This window comes from Molossus molossus, unplaced genomic scaffold, assembly GCF_014108415.1.
Source record: "Molossus molossus isolate mMolMol1 unplaced genomic scaffold, mMolMol1.p scaffold_m16_p_12, whole genome shotgun sequence".
NCBI classification, from domain to species: domain Eukaryota; kingdom Metazoa; phylum Chordata; class Mammalia; order Chiroptera; family Molossidae; genus Molossus; species Molossus molossus.
Window position 1 is genome coordinate 103,812,149 of NW_023425347.1, and position 19,922 is coordinate 103,832,070.

At 45.3% G+C, this 19,922-nt stretch overlaps 1 non-coding gene and 1 pseudogene across 1 annotated transcript; both read right to left on the reverse strand.

Moving 5' to 3' along the window:
- Window positions 1–3,004: 3,004 nt before the first annotated feature.
- Window positions 3,005–3,134, reverse strand: LOC118627399. Its single transcript, XR_004959144.1, has one exon. It is a non-coding gene; the product is annotated as a small nucleolar RNA SNORA24 (small nucleolar RNA).
- Window positions 3,135–10,799: 7,665 nt separating this feature from the next.
- On the reverse strand, window positions 10,800–12,573 carry LOC118626847 (annotated as a pseudogene).
- Window positions 12,574–19,922: the final 7,349 nt, after the last annotated feature.

The following is a 19,922-nucleotide window of genomic DNA, read 5'->3' on the forward strand; positions in this document are numbered from 1 at the left end:
ATGGACCCACTGAAATCCACTAAAGGATGGAGTATGTGTTACATCTGCTTGCCATAGGCATTAGGGGTTAACCCCCAGGATAGACTCTTGGCGATGTTGGAGTCCCTCCTAAAAGGGGACATTCTGGGCAAGCCTTAATAATATCCTGCCCAGTGGGTGTGGCTCAGTGGATGCAGCGTGTCCCATGGACTGAGAGGTCCCGGATCGAGTCCTGGTCAGGGCACTGGCCCGGGTTGTGGGCTCTGTTCCCAGCAGGGGGCGAGCAGGAGGCGGCTGATGGATGTTTCTCACATCGATGTTTCTATCTCTCGCTTCCCCTCTCTAAAAAGTCAATAAAAACATATTATTAAAAATAATAATAATATCTTGAGCTTGCGAAATGGTCAAACGAAAGATTTTCACGTTCTCGAGCATTCTGGTGAAAAAGGCACGCGAGCTCTGCGCTTGCGGAAATGCAGGAGTTGCCGCGAGGATGGCGACCGCCTGCTGATTCCCTGTGTTAAAGGTCCGGGTGGGGACAACTTGAAAAAGAAAGTCCGGCCGGTGTGTCTCAGTGGTTGAGTGTCGACCCTGCACCAATAAACAAACAAACAAAATATTACTAAAGTAGCCACAAAGGAGGGTCTGAGATTTACCTTGTAACTAGAAGCAGGTTATGGCAGGTACAGGGCCCAGGTCTGCATCTCCCCGGACAAAGGTCAATTTTCACCTTCATGGAGCCCTTGTCTTTCTGCCTCTAAGATAACAGACCTTTGTCAGGTGGAGTGACTTCCCTCTGTCACACCCCTCAGGGCACAACCAGGGCACCAGGGTGGAGACCACACATCCCCTCCTTATCAGCGTCATGTGAATTGTTGACTGTGAACTGTCCTGCACCACCAGGTAAAGGAGCCTGGGTCTATCATTTACCTTTTGTCCAAGCCCAGGGTTTCCCCGCTTTGCTCTCTCCGCCCCCTCATCGGTCACCAGTGGGTCCGTGCACCCCAGTCACATCTTCTCTTTTGAGTGTCGGGTATAAATTAAGGGCACAACTGCCATTCCCAGAGCGTTATTTCAATCTTTGAGGTTTTGTTTCCTGGCATTTGTCGACAATTTGGCTCAAATAAACTCACAATGTTCTCAGCTTTGAACGTTTCTTACGTCGACAGGACTTGGTGTAGTGGGCAGGATTCCAAAGAAGCTCACCCAGGACCACCCTGCGGACCCAGACCCGGTGCGAGGATCCAGCGAGGGGCCCTGCGCTGCGCCGGCTCTGCTCTGCGTCAGGTGAACGTGGAGACTGGTCTCTGCGGTCCAGGCCCCTCCCCGGCTTGTGGGAGAGGGTCTGACCTCATGTGAGCTGCACTGTGAAATCCTGTATCTTTGATGGGCTCTCTAGGGTTTTCTATGTACAATATCATGTCATCTGAGAATGACAGTGTCACTTCCTCCTGTCCAATTTCGATGTCTTTTATTTGTTTCTTCTTGTCTAATAGCTGTGGCTAAGACTTCTTGTACTTTGCTGAATAAGAGCGGCGACGCAGACATCCCTGTCTCGTTCCTGATCTTAAGGGAAATGCTTTTAGTTTTTGTCCATTGAGTATGATGTTGTCCATAGGTTTTTCATATATGGCCTTTATTATCTTGAGATATGATCCCTCTATTCCCACTCTGCAGAGTGTTTTTATCAGAAATGGGTGCTGGATTTTCTCAAATACTTTTTCATCATCTGTTGATATGTATATGACTTTTCTTTCTATTTTTCTTCAGATAATGTGGGAAGGAGAAAGAGAGAAACATCAACGTGAGAGGGACACATCAACTGGTTGCCTCCTGTAAGACCCCAACCAGGGCCAGGGATGAATTGCAACCAAGTTGCGTGCCCTTGATCAGAACTGAACCCGAGACTCATTGGTCCTGTGGCTGACACTCTACCGCTGAGCCAAACCAGCCTGGGCTGAATGATTTTTACCTTTCAATGACTTTATGTGCTCCATCACATTTCTTTATTTTTCATTTTTATTAATTTATTTTTGTTACAGTTGTTTTTCCTTTTTCCCCCATTGACACCCTCCTCCCCATCCCCTCCCCACCCCGTCCCCAGCTTTGTTGTCTATGTCCATTGGTTACACATACATGCATATAAGTTCTGTGGTTTATCCCTTCCCTCTGACCACCCCCTCCTTTGACGATTGTCAATCTGGAACCTACTTCTATGTCTTTGGGTCTATTTTGTTCATCAGTTCGTTTTGTTCATTATATTCCACAAATGAGTGAGAGCATGTGGTATTTGTCTTTCTCTGCTTGGCTTCTTTCGCTTAGGATAATACTCTCCAGGTCCCTCCATGTCGTCTCAAAGGATAAGAGATCTTTCTTTCTTAGAGCTGCACAGTACTCCATTGTGTACATGTACCACAGCTTTTTGTTTTTAATCCTCGGGTGAGGACATTTTTGCATTCATCTTCAGATAGAGCCGGAGGGAGAGAGGGAGGAAGAGAGAGAGAGAGAAACATCGATGTGAGAAAGACACTTGGAATTTTTGCCACCCACACGACCCCAACCGGGGCCGGGGACAAATGGCAACCGAGGTATGTGCCCTTATGGGAACCAAACCAGGGTTTCTCCTGTCTGCAGGCCGACGCTCTAACCACTGACCCCACCCCAGCCAGGATGTGCCACAGCTCTTATTTTTTTTCTGGATGAGCCAAGCCTCTTATTTAATTACAACAAGGAGGCGCTCACCTGTTCTCTACTTAAAACAACAACACTCAGGCCTGTGCTGGAAACACTGCCTGATCGTGTGCAGACATCATTAGCACCCAGTCCAGGAGCAGCTGAGGCCTGAGCACGGCTGTCCTGTGCCCTGCGGGAAGCAGCAGGAGACCCACCCACGTCCCTGCGTTTCTTGATCCCTAATGTTTTCCATCATCACCCATCGGGACAGTGAGTCCAACTTCGCAGACAAACATTTGAGAAATCGACCTTTGCCCAAAAACCCGGCACCCTCCAGGGTTTTAAGAGCGAAGAATGTTACTTGTGCAAGTCAGAACCTGATACCAATTGAATAATGACAGCTTTGCCAATAAACAGGGAAATGCTCTTCCATGGCCCGGAAGACAGACTGCCTCAGCCGCAGGTCCCAACGTCACGTGGAGCTGTCCACAGCTTCTTCATCCTCTCATCTGCTGACGGACACTTGGGCTGTTTCCAGATCTTAGCGACTGTAAACAGTGCTGCTATGAACATGGGGGTACATATGTTCATCCTGATTGGTGTTTCAGGCTTCTTAGGGTATATTCCTAGAAGTGGGATCACTGGATCAAAGGGCAGTTCAATTTTTAATTTTTTGAGGTAACACCATAGTGTTTTCCATAGTGGCTGCAGCAGTCTGCATTCCCACCAGCAGTGTACTAGAGTCCCCTTTTCTCCACACCCTCGCCAGCACTTGTTGTTTGATGATTTGTTGATGGCGGCCATTCTGACAGGTGTGAGGTCATACCTCATAGTTATTTTAATTTACATCTCTTTGATGTTTAGTGATGTTGAGCATTTTTTATATGTCTCTTGGCCATTTGTATGTCCTGTTTAGAGAGGTGTCTCTTTAGGTCCCCTGCCCATTTTTCAATTGAGTTCTTTGTCTTCCTTTTGTTGAGTTGTATGAGCACTTTATATATTTTGGAAATTACCCCCTTCTCTGATGTATCGTTGGCAATGATGCCCCCCTTGTAGTGGGTTCCCTTTCCATTTTGCTAGTTGTCTCTTCTGCTGTGCAGAAGCTTTTTAGTTTGATGTAGTCCCGTGTGTTCATTGTTTCCTTTGTTTCTCTTGCCTTAGGTGTCGTATCTGTGAAAATTCTGCTGTGTGTGATGTCTGAAATTTTGTTGCCTACAATTTCTTCTAGGATTTTGATGGATTCACTTGAGTCACATTTAAGTCTTTTATCCATTATAAGTTTATTCTTGTGTATGGCATAAGTTGGTGGTCTAGCTTCGTTTTTTTTGCAGGTAGCTGTCCAGTTTTCCCAACACCATTTATTGAAGAGACTGTCATGACTCCAATTATGCTCTTGCTACCTTTGTCAAATATTAATTGAACATGATGTCTTGGGTCCATTTCTCAGTTCTCTGTTCTGGTCCATTGATCTATATGCCTGTTCTTGTGCCTGTACCAGGCTGTTTAGATTATGATGGCTTTTTAGTATAACCTGATATCTGGCATTGTGATCACTCCTCCTTTGTTCTTCTTTTTAAAGATTGCTGTGGCTATTCAGGGTTTTTTTGTTTGTTTCATACAAACTTTTGGCGTATTTTTTCCAGTTCTGTGCAGTATATCGTTGGTATTTTGATGAGGATTGCATTGAATCTATAGATTGCTTTGGGTAGTATGGACATTTTAATGATGCTAATTCTTCCAATCCATCAACATGGTATATGCTTCCAGAAATTATCATTGACACAGTATTAAAATGCAGAGACCTATTCAAATTTCTCCAGTTGTGCTACTAACATCCTAACCCAGGCCCCGGCATGTCTCTCTCCATCTCCTTCAGTCCAGAACAGTTCTCCAGTCTTTGTCTCTCCTGACCTTGGTGTCTCTGAAGCACACGGCCCATGTGTATAATGTCCTTCATTTGGGTCTGTCTGATGTTTTCCTAAAATTAGATTCAGATTATGCTTTTTTGTTGTTATTGGCAGGAATGAAACAGAAGTGATAGTGGATCCTCGGTGCATCGTCCCAAGGGGCACCGAATATTCACTCTGTCCCAGGTCCCGTCATGTTAACTCTGATCACTTGGTCCGGGTGTCTACCAGCTCCCTCCTCCGCTAGTTAAGATTCACCCCCTGCAGGAAGCATTTGGTGGGCAGGCACCTGGGGGCGATGCAAACATCTTGTTTCTCATCCACTTCCACCTGTTAGCTTCAGTATCCACTGGTGATTCCCTCTGAAATAATTATTACTTTGGTGGTTCCCAATGGGGTGCTGTCCCTAATTCTACCCTGCCTTCTACATTTAGTAGCTGGAATTGTACTATAAGGACAAACGTATTCATGTCAGTAAGGATTCTTGTTTTACTCTACAGAGGAAGCCTCGCTGTCACTGGAGGAACAGGGGCGAGTGTGCATTTCACAGAAACCACCCTCCTGGGGGGCTGCTCGCGGAGAGCAAGTCAACAGTCCTTACAGGGCGCAGGCTGCCCGGGGACCCTGTTTCCACAGCGGTTTAGTCTCACTCATTTGGGAGGACCCCTCGCGTGCACGGCCCCTCTGCTCCAGGGAAGGAGACATTTCAGACGGTCCTCCCCGGGCTCCCAACCACACCGGGGGTGACAAGGTGGCCCTGGGGAGAAGTGTCACCCTGGCTGCTGGGCGCATCTCGCCCTCCACCTGGGCTCCACCCAAGCTCCTCCCGGACCCCCACTGGCCAGAACCCAGGTGCCAGGGCGGGCGGGGTCTCCAGACGGAGCCCTAAGGCGCCCTCCTCCTCAGGAGGCTGGAGGTGGGAGGTCAGCGCCCTGTCCATCCCTGGGGATCTGGGCAGAGAGCTCCGCCACCGCAGCGTCCAGCTGACAAGGGTGCTGACCTCGCGCACAGCAGGAGCCGGTTCTGTGCTGAGGGGTCCCTGTCGCCCAGCCCCCCTCCCGCCCTGTCTGATGCCTCAGCTTAGGCTCCATGGCCACCCATCGCATTTATTGATTTGCAAATATTGTACCAGCCTTGCATCCCTGAGATAAATCCCACCTGGTCATGGTGAACACATTGTTGGATCCCATTGGCTAATATTTTGTTGAGAATGTTGGTCTCTATGTTCATCAGGGATATTGGTTTGTAATTCTCTTTGTAGTGTCTTTATCTGGTTTTGGAATTAGGATTATCCTGGCCTCATAGAGAGAGCTTGGAAGTCTTCCTTCCTCTTGATTTTTTTGGAATAGTTTGAAAAGAATTCGTGTTAGTTCTTCTTTGGCTGTTTTGTAAAACTGCCCTGTGAGGCTGTCTTGACACACGCTTCTGTTCAAGGGGGATTTATTGATTACTGCTTTAATTTCCTTAGTTGTTATTGGTCTGTTTGGGTTTACTGGCTCTTTCTGGTTTAGTTTTGGGAGACTGTGTGATTCTAAAAATTGGTCCATTTCACTTAGCTTGTCCAGTTTGTTGGCATATAATTGTTCACAAATACTGTGAACAATTCTTTGCATTTTTGTGGTGTCAGTTGTTCCATCTCTTTTGTTTCTGATTTTTTTTATTTGGGTCTTTTGTCTTTGTTTCTTGGTGAAGCTGGCTAAAGGCTCATCAATCTTGTTTATTTTTTCAAAGATCCTGGTCTGGGTTTTGTTGATCTTTTGTATTATTTTTTCATATGTTTGTTTTTGTCTCTATCATTTATTTCCACTCTGATCTTTATTATTTCCTTCTTTCTGCTACCTCTGGGTTTTTCTATTTGTTCACTTTCTAGTTCTTTAAGTTTTAGGGTTAGATAGTCAATTACAAATTTTTCTTTTTTCTTGAGGTAGGACTGAAACGGGAGGACTGAAACACTATGAACTTCCCTCTCAAGACTGCTTTTGCTGCATCCCATAGATTTTGTCGCTTCATTTTCATTGAGTAAACCATTCATTGTTTAAGCACATGATATTTAGCCTCCATGTGTCTCAATGTTTTTGAGTGGTTTTTGTTCTAATTAGTTTTCAGTTACATGCCATTGTGATCTGAGAAGATGCTTGATATGATTTCAAACTTCTTGAAGTTGTAGAGATTTAGTTTGTGTCCTAACATGTGACCTATCTTTGAAAATGTCCCATGTGCACTTGAGAAGAATGTATAAACTCCATTTTGTGGGTGTAATTCTCTGTAAATATCAATGAAATCCATCTGATCTTATGTGTCATATAAGTCTCCATTTCATTGTTAATTTTTAGTCTAGAGGATCTATCCAGTGATATCAGCGGGGTGTTGAAGTCCGCTGCTCTGGTTGTATTGCTGTCGATTTCTCCTTTGAAGTCCTCCAGAAGTTTTGTAATATCTTTTGGTGCTCCTATGTTGGGTGCATATATGGTTACCAAGGTTATATCCTCCTGTTGGATAGATCCTTTCAATATTATGTAGTGGCCTTCTTTGTCTCCAGTTATGGTCATCATTTTGAAATCTATTCTGTCAGAGATGAGTGTTGCTACCCCAGCTTTTTTTAATTTTCTTTTCCATTTGCTTGGAAGTATTTTCTCCATCCCTTCACATTCATCCTGTGTGAGTCTTTTGTTCTGAGTTGGCCTCTTGTAGACAACATGTATATGGGTCATGCTTTCTTATTCATTCAGCTACTATGTGTCTTTTGATTGGAGCATTCAATCCATTGATATTTAAGGTTATTATTGATAGGTACTATTTCTTGCCCATTTTGTTTATTATGCCTATATTCTCTCTATTGCTTCTGCTTATCACAGGAGTCCCTTTAACATTTCTTCCAGGCTGGTTTGGTGGTAATATATTCATTTAGCCTTTTTTGTTCATCTGGGAAGCTCTTTATTTCAACTTTTATTTTGAGTGGACAGAGTAGTGTAGTTTTGGATTTAGTTTCTTGTCTGTCATTACTTTGAATATATCAATCCATTTCCTTCTGTCCTGTAGTGTTTCTGTTGAGAAATCCGCTAATATGGGGGCTCTTTTGTAGGTAAAATGTTGTTTTTCTCTGGCTGCCTTTAAGATTCTCTCTTTGTTTTTAATTTTTGGCATTTTAATTATGATTTGTCTTGGTATGGGCCTCATTGCCTTCTTTTTTCTTGGGACTTTCTGTGCTTCCCAAACTTGTATGGCTTTTTCCTTCACCATGTTAGGGAAGTCTTTTGCCACTGTTTCTTCAAACAGATTCTCTAACCCTTGATTACTATCTTCTTCTTCTGGTATTCCTATGATGTAGATGTTGTTATGTTTCATTGTGCCTGACAGCTCTCTTCAACTGAACTCCAGTTTTTTCTATTTTGTTTTATTATTTTTTTTTCTTTATTGATTTTAGAGAGAGAGGAAGGGAGAGGGAGAGAGAGATGGAAACATCAATGAGAGAGAACATCGATTGGCTGCCTCCTGCATGCCCCTCACTGGGGATCAGGCCCACAACCTGGGCATGTGCTCTGACTTGGAATGAAACTGGCAACCTCTTAGTGCCATGGTTCCATACACAGCCACTGAGCTTCACTGGCTGGGTGCAATTTTATTTTACTTTTATTTTTAATATTTAATGAGAATATGTTTATTGATTTTAGATAGAGGAAGAACGAGAGAGAGAGAGAGAGAGACAGACAGACAAACATCAATGTCAGAAACATTGTTGGTTTCCTCTCATATGGGTCCCAACCAGGAACCAATCCTGCAACCTAGGTATGTGCTCTGACCAGGGATTGAACCGACAAACTTTTGGTGTATGGGATAATGCTGCAACCAACTGAGCTACACTGGCCAAGGCTCTCCTACCTGTTTTTAAATTGTTTTTCATTTTGGTTCACTGTTTGAGTGATTTTTTTACCCTGTCTTTTAATTTGCTGATCTGATCCTCAACTTCCTCTTATATGCTGTTTATTCCTTCCAGTGTGTTCTATTTTTTTTGTATGTTCTTATATTTCACGTTTAATTGATATTTTCTTCTAAAAGATCATAGCAAACATATGAACATATATCTAAAGCAGTTAAAAGATAGAAACTCCTTTCCCATGGAGGTGACTTTTAAAAAACAGAAACAACTTTTAAAAAGAGAATTTATAGAATTATACAATTGATTGCTCATATAATACTGACATGCAGTTATTCTGAACATACTGGTATTATTTATTTCCAGGTAACAGAAGCAGTCTAATATTTTAATCCAGAAAATAAAGGCAATTGCTGGCTGGCCTTAAGAGATACTACATCTACACGTTAGAAAAATAAAGATCAAGAGTCAAGCTAAACTTACAAACCTGGTAACTTCTTACTTTCCAGATAAATTGAATATACCTAAACAGTTAAATATTAAGATATCATATGATCTATTAAAAAATAACAAAAACAAAACAAACAACTTAAAATCAAACAGTATTATGGAATTAAAAACAATTTTTTTTTTATCCTCACCCGAGGACACCCTTGCATTTATCTTCAGATAGAGTGGGAGGGAAAGAGGGAGGATGAGAGAGAGAAACATCAGAACGAGAGAGACCCACAGAGTAGTCGCCATCCACATGACCCCAACTGGGACCTGAGACAAACTGCAACCTAGGCATATGCCCTTAGCGGGAACTAAACCTGGGACTCCCCCGTCCATGGGCTGATGCTCTAACCACTGAGCCAAGCTGGCCAGGGCTGGAATTAAAATTGTAAAATGGAGGACATAGAGATAGGCGTCTTAGAAAAATTTTTGTATTTGACTCGAGTTATTAAAACCAAAGCAGCCCTGGCCTGAGTGTCTCAGCTGGTTGGAGTGTCGTCCTGTGCACCAAAAGGTGGACAACTTGACTTCTGGTCAAGGCACATTCCTGATTTGCAGGTTCAATACCAGGTCTGGTCTGGGTGCATACGGGAGGTAACAAATGGACGTTTCTCTCTCACATTGATATTTGTCTCTCTCTCCTCTCTCTGTCTCTCTAAAATCAACTTTTAAAAAACAGTGTTTTGTCCTGGCCCGTTTGGCTCAACAGTTAGAGCGTTGGCCCAGGGACCATAGAGACCTGGGTTTGGTTCCTGCTAAGGGCACATACCTCGGTTGCAGTTTGTCCCCGACCCTGGTTGGGGCCATGTAGGTGGCGATCAGTCGATGTGTCTCTCTCACATTGATGTTTCTCTCTCTCTCTTCCTTCCTCTCTCCCTCCCACTCTATCTGAAGATGAATGCAAAAATGTCCTTGGGTTAGGATAAAAAAATGACAGTGTCTGGCCAGTGTGGCTCAGTGGTTGAGCACTGACCCACGCACCAAGAGGTCGCTGGTTTGATTCCCAGTCAGGGTACATGCCCAGGTTGTGGGCCCTGTCCCCAGTGGGGGCATGCAGGAGGCGGCCAGTCGATGTTATCTCTCATCGATGTTTGTATCTCTCTCTCCCTCTCACTTCCTCTCTCTGTAAAATCAATAAAGAAAACACACACACACAAAACATATCCTCAGGTGAAGATGAAAACAAAAACAAAAACCAAAGCAGTAGTTTTCTTGATGTCCTCAGCTTCTTAACTAAGCCCCAAATAGTTTAAGTCTATCAGCCAAATTTAATCCAAGAGTAGACTTTTCAAACACAATACTGTCAAACTTCTTCCAGTAATATTTTTTAAATGCACATGAACTAACTAATACATTACTTAGAAGTTGATCTCATTTTTAAAATGTGGGCCTTGGGCTGATTTGCCAAACACTGGGGAAAGAGAGAGGGAGAGCAATAAAGAAGTTAACAATGTTCTTTGTTTCTTTTTAAGTATTTATACTAAATAAGGTAATTGAAAAAGCAACTTTTGCTGGGAAGATTCAGTAGGTGACTCTTACTTAGAAATTACAATGAAAAAATGAACTCATATTTATTTAACTAATGGGGGATTGCACTGTTTTAGGTCAACAAAAATCCTGAAGGGTTGCAGTTTTGTAAGCGACTGAAAAATCTGAAATGTGATAAAAAGTCGAGGGTAAATCTGTTGGTGTGGAAGATACAGGACATACTTTCACAAGGAAGTTTAAAAAATAGCTAATTATCCATTCAATCCAGAGTCTGTAACATACACACGTGCCATAAACAAAAGAGGTGGTGATGCAGATGCGTAGATTCAATTTCTGATTCAGTCAAATACAAGTCCAAGTGTTTGGAATCACATGATTTCTCACTACTCGCCCAAAATCCCCAAAATATTCATACCGGATAGACCAAGATGAACTCTCCCAAGTATTCGTGACTCTTTGGTCTTTATGATGTAGAGGAGCATTAGCAATGAATGAAACATACTATCTCTGCCCCTTGGAAGACTGTAGACATGACATGGGTAGATTAGCTCATAAAGGGGAGGGTTGATAGCACTCTGATAAATGCAAAAAACATTCTGATCGGTCACATCTGGTTTATTTGGTGTCTGAACAAAGAGCTGAGAAGTAAATGTGTTTCGGGCAGGGTATGTAGAATGTGGAGGTGATCTGGAATCAAGGTAGGTGCGACACACATGCCTGTTAGCAGAATCGGCGGGCAGGTCTGCATCCCACTTGCGTCCTGTGAAGTCTCCATCTCTATTCCATCCGAAGGAGCTCATACAGCCTCCTTGAGAATGTTCTTTGATCCTTTCGAATGAGTATTCCTGGTTTGGTGTAAGATCTGGATACTGCACGATTGTATTCAGAGTTGGAATGAGAGGAGCTTGGACCAGCGCAGCTTGTTTTGAGCTGGTAATATTAGCCTCTCCTCTGTGCTGCTCTGCACAACCCATGATCTCATCTGTGTGCTGACAGACTCAATCTCTTGTACAAGGGACACTAATATCGTCTCATTGATCCAATTTCTGCACTTAGCTGTCCATGAACCCATATCATCAAGAAGTTGTCTATTCATCGTCACTCTTGCCCAAACCTCCATTGCAGCTTGTTCAGAACTGAGATCGGAGTCATGTTTGCTCCACACGGAGCCTGAGATCTATAAACAAGCTGATACTGAAAGTTCCTCCATAGAAGGATTGTAGTTCCCGAAGGTGGACGGCTGGAAGGCGAGGTACAATCTGGGCTCCCCAGCTTTACTCTATGCTGTTTCTTCACTTCTAAGCAAAGTATCCAAAGTGCGTAGGTCTGTCATGTAGTCTTGCTTGTCAGTAGGGGAGTTACAGACGGTGGATGAAGTAGGGAGCGAGATCTCAATCCACTGCTCTCCGCTGGTCCAACCACAGTAAGGTAAGGAGAAGGAGAGGGACTATAGCTTGCCAACTTTCTATAACCACTGATGGGTGAGTGGGTCACTGATGGGCCATAAGAACCACTGCCACCTGATGACAGACCTTGCAGCTGAGGGCTGTATCCAGTCATACAGCTGGAGGTGAACGTGGGGTTGGTACTGGGTGAACGAGATGGGCTATAACTCAACACACCCTGACCCTGAATTGAAGAAGGTGAAGAGGGAGGAATTTGGGTGGCTGCCAGATCACGGGGAGGAGTAGTCTGTACAACAGCTGTTTTTAACCCTATTAGTGTTTGCTGTCCATGGCTAACAACCAGACTTGATGGCTCCCCAGTGTACTTGAAAAATCTCCAAAAATCAAATAAGGCATTAAGGCTGAAGACAGACACAAGGGCAAGTTCAGTATACCAGAGGGGCCAATATGTCACATTATAATCTTTCAGTCATTTCAGTATATGTCATTCTAGCCACAGATACATTTAGGAGTCCCCAGGGTAAAATGACTCCTAGCTTGGTCTTTTCTCACCTTGATGGTCCTGTCAACAAGGAAAGCCCTGAGGTCCAGCTCCCATGCACCATGATCTTAGGTGGAAGCCGCTGACTCACACCACTCTCTTCAGCCCTTCCAGCGTATTCTTTATTTCTGCTGTCATTCTTCATTCTGATGGGTCGTTTTTCATTGTTTCTATATATTTTCTCACACTGTTGAGCATCTGTTTAATCATTACTCTGAACTCTATATCTGATAACTTGCTTAACTCCATTTCATAGCCCTGCTCTTGGAGAATTCTCTTGTTCTTTCCTTTGGGACTTGTTTCTTTGTTTCACCATATTCGCTGTCTCAGCAGGGTTTGGAGCCAGCAGAGTCTTCCTGTGGACATGGATGTTCTGCAGGTTGTGGCTCCCTCTGCTGGGTGTGGATGTGTATGGAAGGGACCAAGCTGAACACCAATGTCTGGTCTTACTCTCCTGGGTAGAGTCATAGGCAGGCAAAGATTCAAATGTCCCAGAGATCTGCTTCTGCCTGCAGGCTGACTCTTAGTCTCAGTCACTTAATCAGCCTCAGAGTGCAGATCTCAGTGGGATGTTAACACCCCCCCACCCCCAGGCAGGAAGAGTAAGGGGGTTTCCAGCAGGTGATGCAATCGCTTCCTTCTGGCAAATGTCACTTGGAGACAGAAACTCTGCCTGAAGAAAGCGGTTCCTGCAGCATGGGCTAATGGCTCAGCACAGGGGCCCAGGATCCCTTCATAGCCTGGTCCACAAAGTCAGGAAATCCTACAACTGTGAGCCAGGTCCAAGGCTCAAATCACCCAGAGACACGTCTCTGCCTACTGACTGACTGGAAGTCTCTGAGAGCTGGTGAAGCTCAGGTGTGCTTCTGTACTAGCCGCTAACTCCTCACAGCCAGTGGGGGTGGGGATTCAAAGGGGTCTCAATTGGGGACCACCCCCCAGGCTAAAGCCACTTTGATGAGAAAAGTCTGCCCCAGAAAAATGGTTTCTGTAGCCTGGGGAAATGACTCCTCACAGGGATCCCGATGGCCTCCTTCCCAGCTCTCTCCCCAGTGCCAGGAACCTCTGGTTCTCCTCACACAGCCTGCCTCTGGGGTGGAAGGGGAGTCTGATCACCTCCCAAGCTGCATAGACGCCGCTCAGGATAGGCAATTTTTGGATGGAAGTTTGAACGGTGTGACTGTGTATGTGAATGACCACGCTTCACAATGCCTGTCACGGAGCCTGTGTGAGTCCTTATCTGTGTCTGCGAGGGGAGCGGCCAGGCGGACAAAGCGAATGTTTCTGTCTCGTGTGTCCTTCCTTGTTTTTGTCTTCATCCGCCTCCCTACTGTGTCTCCCTCAACGTTGTCACAGTTAGTCTAATACTGGTAGTGGGCCCCGAACTGGGCCCCAAGAGATACCTGAGGACAGGAACCCCGTCCTTCCCCCACCCTCAGAGAAGGTGAACCTCCCTCAGTGAGCAAGCACCAGTGGCAGCTGCACCAAGCAGGGGGAGTGGCCCCACCAAGGCCGCCAGCAATATAGCCTCCAGGAGCCTGACGCCACCTCCACCTGAGCTCCAGCCTCACACCCACCCAGGGGAGGTGGCAAGGGGCGTCCAGTGACCAGGCATGTGGTGATGGGGGGGGCAGGGCAGGTGGCGGGCGGGCACTCAGGCACTGACCCAGAGGGCGCAGGAGCCGAAGGTCAGAGCAAGTGAAGGAAAGGTGAGGTGCAGCTGCATCAGAGCGTTGAGAGAGAAAGGTTGATAAAAGTGGGCAGAGGAACAAAGTACAAAGTCATCCTGATTTAGAAGAATGACGGGGCCAAGGCTTCTTCCAACTGAGCCCCCGGGAGTCCAGGGTAACAACACGAGTAGTGAGAAACTGGTCAGGTTCCTAATACATACTGGTGCAGCCTACTCAGTCCTGACCAGCCAATGGGGCCCCTAGCCTCCAAAATACATCCATGCAAGATGCCACCGGAGAGTCGGCACTCTTACCTCTGGACTTCAAAGATAACTATAGACTTTGGGGAAAATACTGTGACTTATTTGTTTCTGGTCATGCAGGAATGCCCATACCCCGTACTCAGACGTGATCTCCTCCAGTGATTGATCACCTGCTGGTCACTGCCATCCAGCCCAGCCCCACATGAAGCTCCACAAGATGTTGACCATCAACCCTGCCAGCCTGCTTCCAGATGACGACCCGAAGGAACCTCTACAGGACTGCCTGGAGGTAATCAACATAGTGCAGACAGCCCGCCCCGACCTCAAGGATGTCCCACTGCCATCATCAGATGAGGTATTATTCAAGGATGCAGGTAGCTATGTCCAGAAAGAAATCAGGTATGCTGGGAACGCAATAAGAACTCTGGACAGTGTAACCTGGTCTCTGTCCTTGAATAGGAGAACTTCTGCCCAAAGAGCAGAACTAGTTGCCCTAATCCAGGCTCTCCAATAAGGCAAGGGAACGTCAGTAACCATCTACACTGACAGCAGTTATTCCTTTGCCACAGTGCACGTGCATAGCGCCATCTACCAAAAAGGAGGATTATTAACCTTGACTGGGAAGGACATCGAAAAGGGAACTCCACAGAGGCTCGGGGAAGTCCTGCTTCAGATCAGGAAGCTCGAGAGGCAACCCTAAAATCAGTGGGGACTCTGCAGATACACTTGGTCAGAAAATGACTTGGCTGAACAGAAGCAAGCACCCAAGAACCAAACGGTGGTGGACACTGCCTGATGAGAGATTGTTGGTCCCAGAGGCTCTAGGTTGAACTTTAGTCAACCAGCTGCACCAGACTATCCACTTAGGTTACACCAAGCTTACTTAACTCCTGAGAGGCAGGTGCTACATACCCAATTTAGACACTGTGGTGGATAGCACTGTGTCAAGGTGCACTCTCTGTACCCAGGTTAATGCTAAGCAGGGTAGAAAAGCTCCCCTGGGAATTCGGGCTCGAGGAGCCTCTCGAGGGGAACATTGGGAAATAGATTTTACAGAAGTTAAGCCCCCAGCATCAGGATGTACATACCTCCTGGTTTACTTAGACAATTCCTATGGGTAGGTTGAGGCTTACCCTACCAAAACAGAGACAGTCACCAATGTAGTTAAAAAATTACTACCAAATTTACTTTAGAAACTGGTGGAAACTGGACCACTCTGCTCCCCCTGGCCCTCTTACAGGTGAGGAGTACCCCATACCGGGAGGATTCTACCCCTTATGAAAGTATGTATGGTCGACCTCCTCCCATTCTTCCCAAGCTCAGAGAAGAATTAAAGGGTGCAAGTTCTTGCAGGCCCTGCAGTGCACCCAGAAGGCCATCCATAAACATGTCCATGATGCCCTGCCTGTGCCCAACTTCGACCCTGTGCACCCCTTCCAGCCTGGGGACTCGGTGTGGGTAAAGAAGTTCACCACCCAGGGACTAGCTCTGGCCTGGAAGGGACCATACACTGTCATCCTGACTACACCAATGGCTGTCAAGGTCAACAGCATGCTGACCTGGCTGCACCATTCACGGCTGAAGGCGGACAAGCAAAATAGACCGTCCAGGCCTCTCCAAACCCCTTAAAAATATTGAAATCTTGACATTGTTCTTACTCTGTATAAATGGGATTGGGAACGTAGGAATGGAATCACAGGGAAGTCCTTGCCAAGGTGACAGCAGGGGAACAGGAACAGGTGCAGTTCACCATAGATCTATGTTCCCTATTTAAGGATGGTATCCCCATATACCAAGGAGACAACAAAAAATTAGTAAGGGTTCCAAGGAATAGGAGGCTATGGCAACAGGGCTCATAGACTTAGGGGTGAGGAAGAGGCAGGTGGTGTCCAGTAAGGTCACATGGAAAGGGAGAAGGTGGAGGGATAAGCAGATGTGTGTAGGTCTGAGTGGGAAGGAGGAGAAGAAAAACTGGGGGATGTACAGACAGCAGGTGGATTGAGCAAGCTCTCAGGTTCATGTCAGGGAAGGGACTAGGGAAGTTGAAGAAGGATTGTGTAAGTCGTAGAGTGTCTGTGCAAGCTGAAGAAAAATTGTGTCAGTTGAAAAAAGATTGTGGAGAGGGAAGAAGCAAAGAGAAAAGAATAGACTAAGTGAAAAGATAAAAAAGGATTTTTAAAAAAGGGACATACATATTACAGGAAGACAGGACATTGGAGGAATAGTCAAGAAGGGAAGAAAATAGGACACTGAGTGAGAGAGGGAGAGCTTGTCCCTGGTGGTAGAATAACAGTCTAGGATGTAGTCAAGGGACAATATATCCCTGTGCCAGAGGAGGAAAGAGAGTCAATGATTTGACTCATATACGTAAATCCAGTGGGGAATGAAGTAGACTATTTAAGTAACTCCATTCTGACCAGCAATTGATAAACATACACATTCTGACTCATCAAAACACCATGGCCTTAAGAAACCAGAACCATAAAGATAAAGAGATTAGTAATAGCCTTAAGAAACCCAAAAATAGACAAAAAATTACTGTGATTAATGATTGCCCTGACCTTTGTAACAGCTCCTCATGCCTCTCATCTGCATCAATTCCCCTTCTAGTAAGCATTAAGAGGATGTGGCTTTGGTCTTTATAAGCCGGACTGTAAGAATGCTGGTGGCTGTTGAATTGGGGAGACTATGCTCCCTGCATCCCGCTGGTGAATAGAGAGCTCCTCTCATTTACAATTCGGCTGTGCGTCTCTGATTATCTCGTTGGCACGTTATAACACATACTACCCAAAGCAATCCACAGAAACTTCCCAATCCCTATTAATATTCCAACGACATATTTCACAGAACTAGACAAATACCCCAAAAGTTTATATGAAACCATAAAAGACCCTGAATAATGGCAGCAATCTTGAGAAAGAAGAACAAAGTAGGAGAGATCACAATACCGGATATCAGGTTATACTACAAAGCCACGGTAATCAAAACAGCCTGGCACTGGCACAAGAACAGGCATATAGATCAATGGAACAGAACAAAGAACCCAAAACTCAACACAAGACATTATGCTCAATTAATATTTGACAAAGGAGGCAAGAGCATATAATGGAGTAAAGGCAGTCTGTTAAAAATGGTGTTGATAAACTGGGCAGGTACATGCAAAAAAAAAAAGAAATGAACCTAGACCACCAAGTTACACCATACACAAGAATAAATTCTAAATGGATAAAAGACTTAAATGTAAGTCATAAAAACATAAAAATCCTAGACAAAAATGTAGGCAACAAAACCTCAGACATCACACACAGCAGAATTTTCACTGATACAATGGCTAGGGTAAGAGAAACAGAATAAATGAATAAATAAATGAATGAATAAATGGGACTACCCCAAACTAAAAAGCTTCTGCACAGCCCAAGAAAACAGAATTAAAATGAAAAAAGATCCCACTTTTGGGAGAACATATTTTCCAATGGCATGTCTGATAGGGGATAATTTCCAAAATATAGAATACTCATACAACTCAACAAGAGGAAGACAAAAAAAAAATTTTTAAATGGGCAGAGGACCTAAATACACACCTCTCCGAAAGGACATGCAGATGACCAAGAGACATATGAAAAAATGCTCAACATCACTACTCATTAGAGATGCAAATTAAAAGGACTATTAAGTATCACTGCACATCTGCCAGAATGGCTGCCATCAATAAATCACCAAACAACAAGAGCTGGCGAGGGTGTGGAGAAAAGGGGACTCTAGTACACTGCTGGTGGGAATGCAGACTGGTGCAGCCACTGTGGAAAACAATATGGTGTTTCCTCAAAAAAGTATAAATGGAACTGTCATTTGACCCAGTGATCCCACTTCTAGGAAAATACACTAAGAAGCCTGAAACACCAATCAGGAAGAATATATGCACCCCTGTGTTCCTAGCAGCACTGTTTACAGTAGCTGAGATCTGGAAACAGCCCCAGGGTCCATCAGTAGATGAGTGGATAAAACACGTGTGGAACATTTACACAGTGAATCACTGATGTCTCTCAGCCAGGTGAAGCCCAGGGAAGGTCCCAAGGAGGCCTCTGCATCTTTGTCCCTGCTCAGTCCCCTCCCCAACAGCCCCTCCTCTCAGGAGAAAGCCCCCTGAGCATTGACTCTGAGGCATGGGGACAATGGGGGGAAAATGTGAATGGCCAATGGAGCCTCACATTAGAGATGTGAACCCCTCCCTCCTTGAGGCATCTCAAGCCTCCAGGACAGACAGGCTGTATCTGGGGGGTTTCTTGTAGGTTTTCTCTATGATCCTGTCCTCCCTGTTTGGGGTAGAACCTGCTGGCCAATGACCCATAACCAATGTCCCTCCCTGAGCAAATACCACTCACTTCTCCTGAATGCCCTCTGCTCCTGCCCACGGGACCATGCAGAGCTACCCCACTCACCTGCCTTGTAGGTCCTCTGCCCCCGCGTCCCCCACGCAGCTGACAGTCTCAGGACCCTCCATCTGCCCACAGGGTGCTGGGCTCCATGCAGAACCTGGCCACCTTCCTGGACATATTCCAGTGCACCCAGGGCACCCCCATGCACCCACAGGTGCGATGTTGCAACTGGTCACCAAGGCCAAGCCGCCCAGCACTATGTAGTCCCACCCGCAGTCAGAGGCCTCGCATGGTCTCTGAGACAGTGTAGCCAGCAGGAAGGACTCGCTTCCCCTGACAAAACCTCACCAGGCAAGGGGCTCTGTGCCTGACCTGGAGCTGAGGCCCTGCCCCCATACCCAGGGGTGAGCAGAGCCTTGGGGAACACCAGCACAGGCTCTTGGAAACTGTTGTTGTTTTTTCTTTATTGATTTTTAGAAAGAGGAAGAGAGAGAGAAACATCATAAGAGAGAACATCTTGACTGGCCGCCTCCCGCATGCCCCCCTCTGGGGATTTGTCCCACATCTGGGCATGTGTCCTGACTGGGAATCTAGCCAGCAACCTCTTGGTGCATGTGTTGATGCTCAACCACTGAGCCACACTGGCCGGGCCATGTGTATGGTCTCTGTGTCTGTCTGTGTATTACATGTGGTGTGTTTCCTCGTCCTGACGACATTACTGAAGGGTGATATTTTATTGGCCTAAAAAGATTAATTACTTATATAGGTTAAGCAGGATCCTGTGGTCTGGACAAAATATTGTTTTATGTAAATATGTTTTAATTGATTTCTTTAGAGAGCAAGAAACATCAATGTGAGAAACATCCATCAGCTGCCTCATGCACCTCCCTACTGGGGATCAAGCCCACAATCAGGGCTTGTGCCCTGACTGGGAATCGAACCCGGACCTCTCAGTCCATGGGAGGTTGCTCAGTCCGCTGAGCGACACCGGCTGGGCTGGACAAAATATTTAATACTAAAACTGGTTTAAGTTTGATTTTGTCTTTTAGAGTTATTATCATGAAATATGTTTTGTTTTCCCTAAAATTAAAAAAAGTTTATGACATAATACTTTGGTTAAGTATGTTGGACAACCTTCCCAAGTTTAAATTTTAAGAGTCTTTCTAACCGAGAGATGACTTTGAGTTATTCCAGTGGGCCCTGGAACACCTCACGGATTTACTCTCTCGCCTTATAAAAAAAAAGTTTTC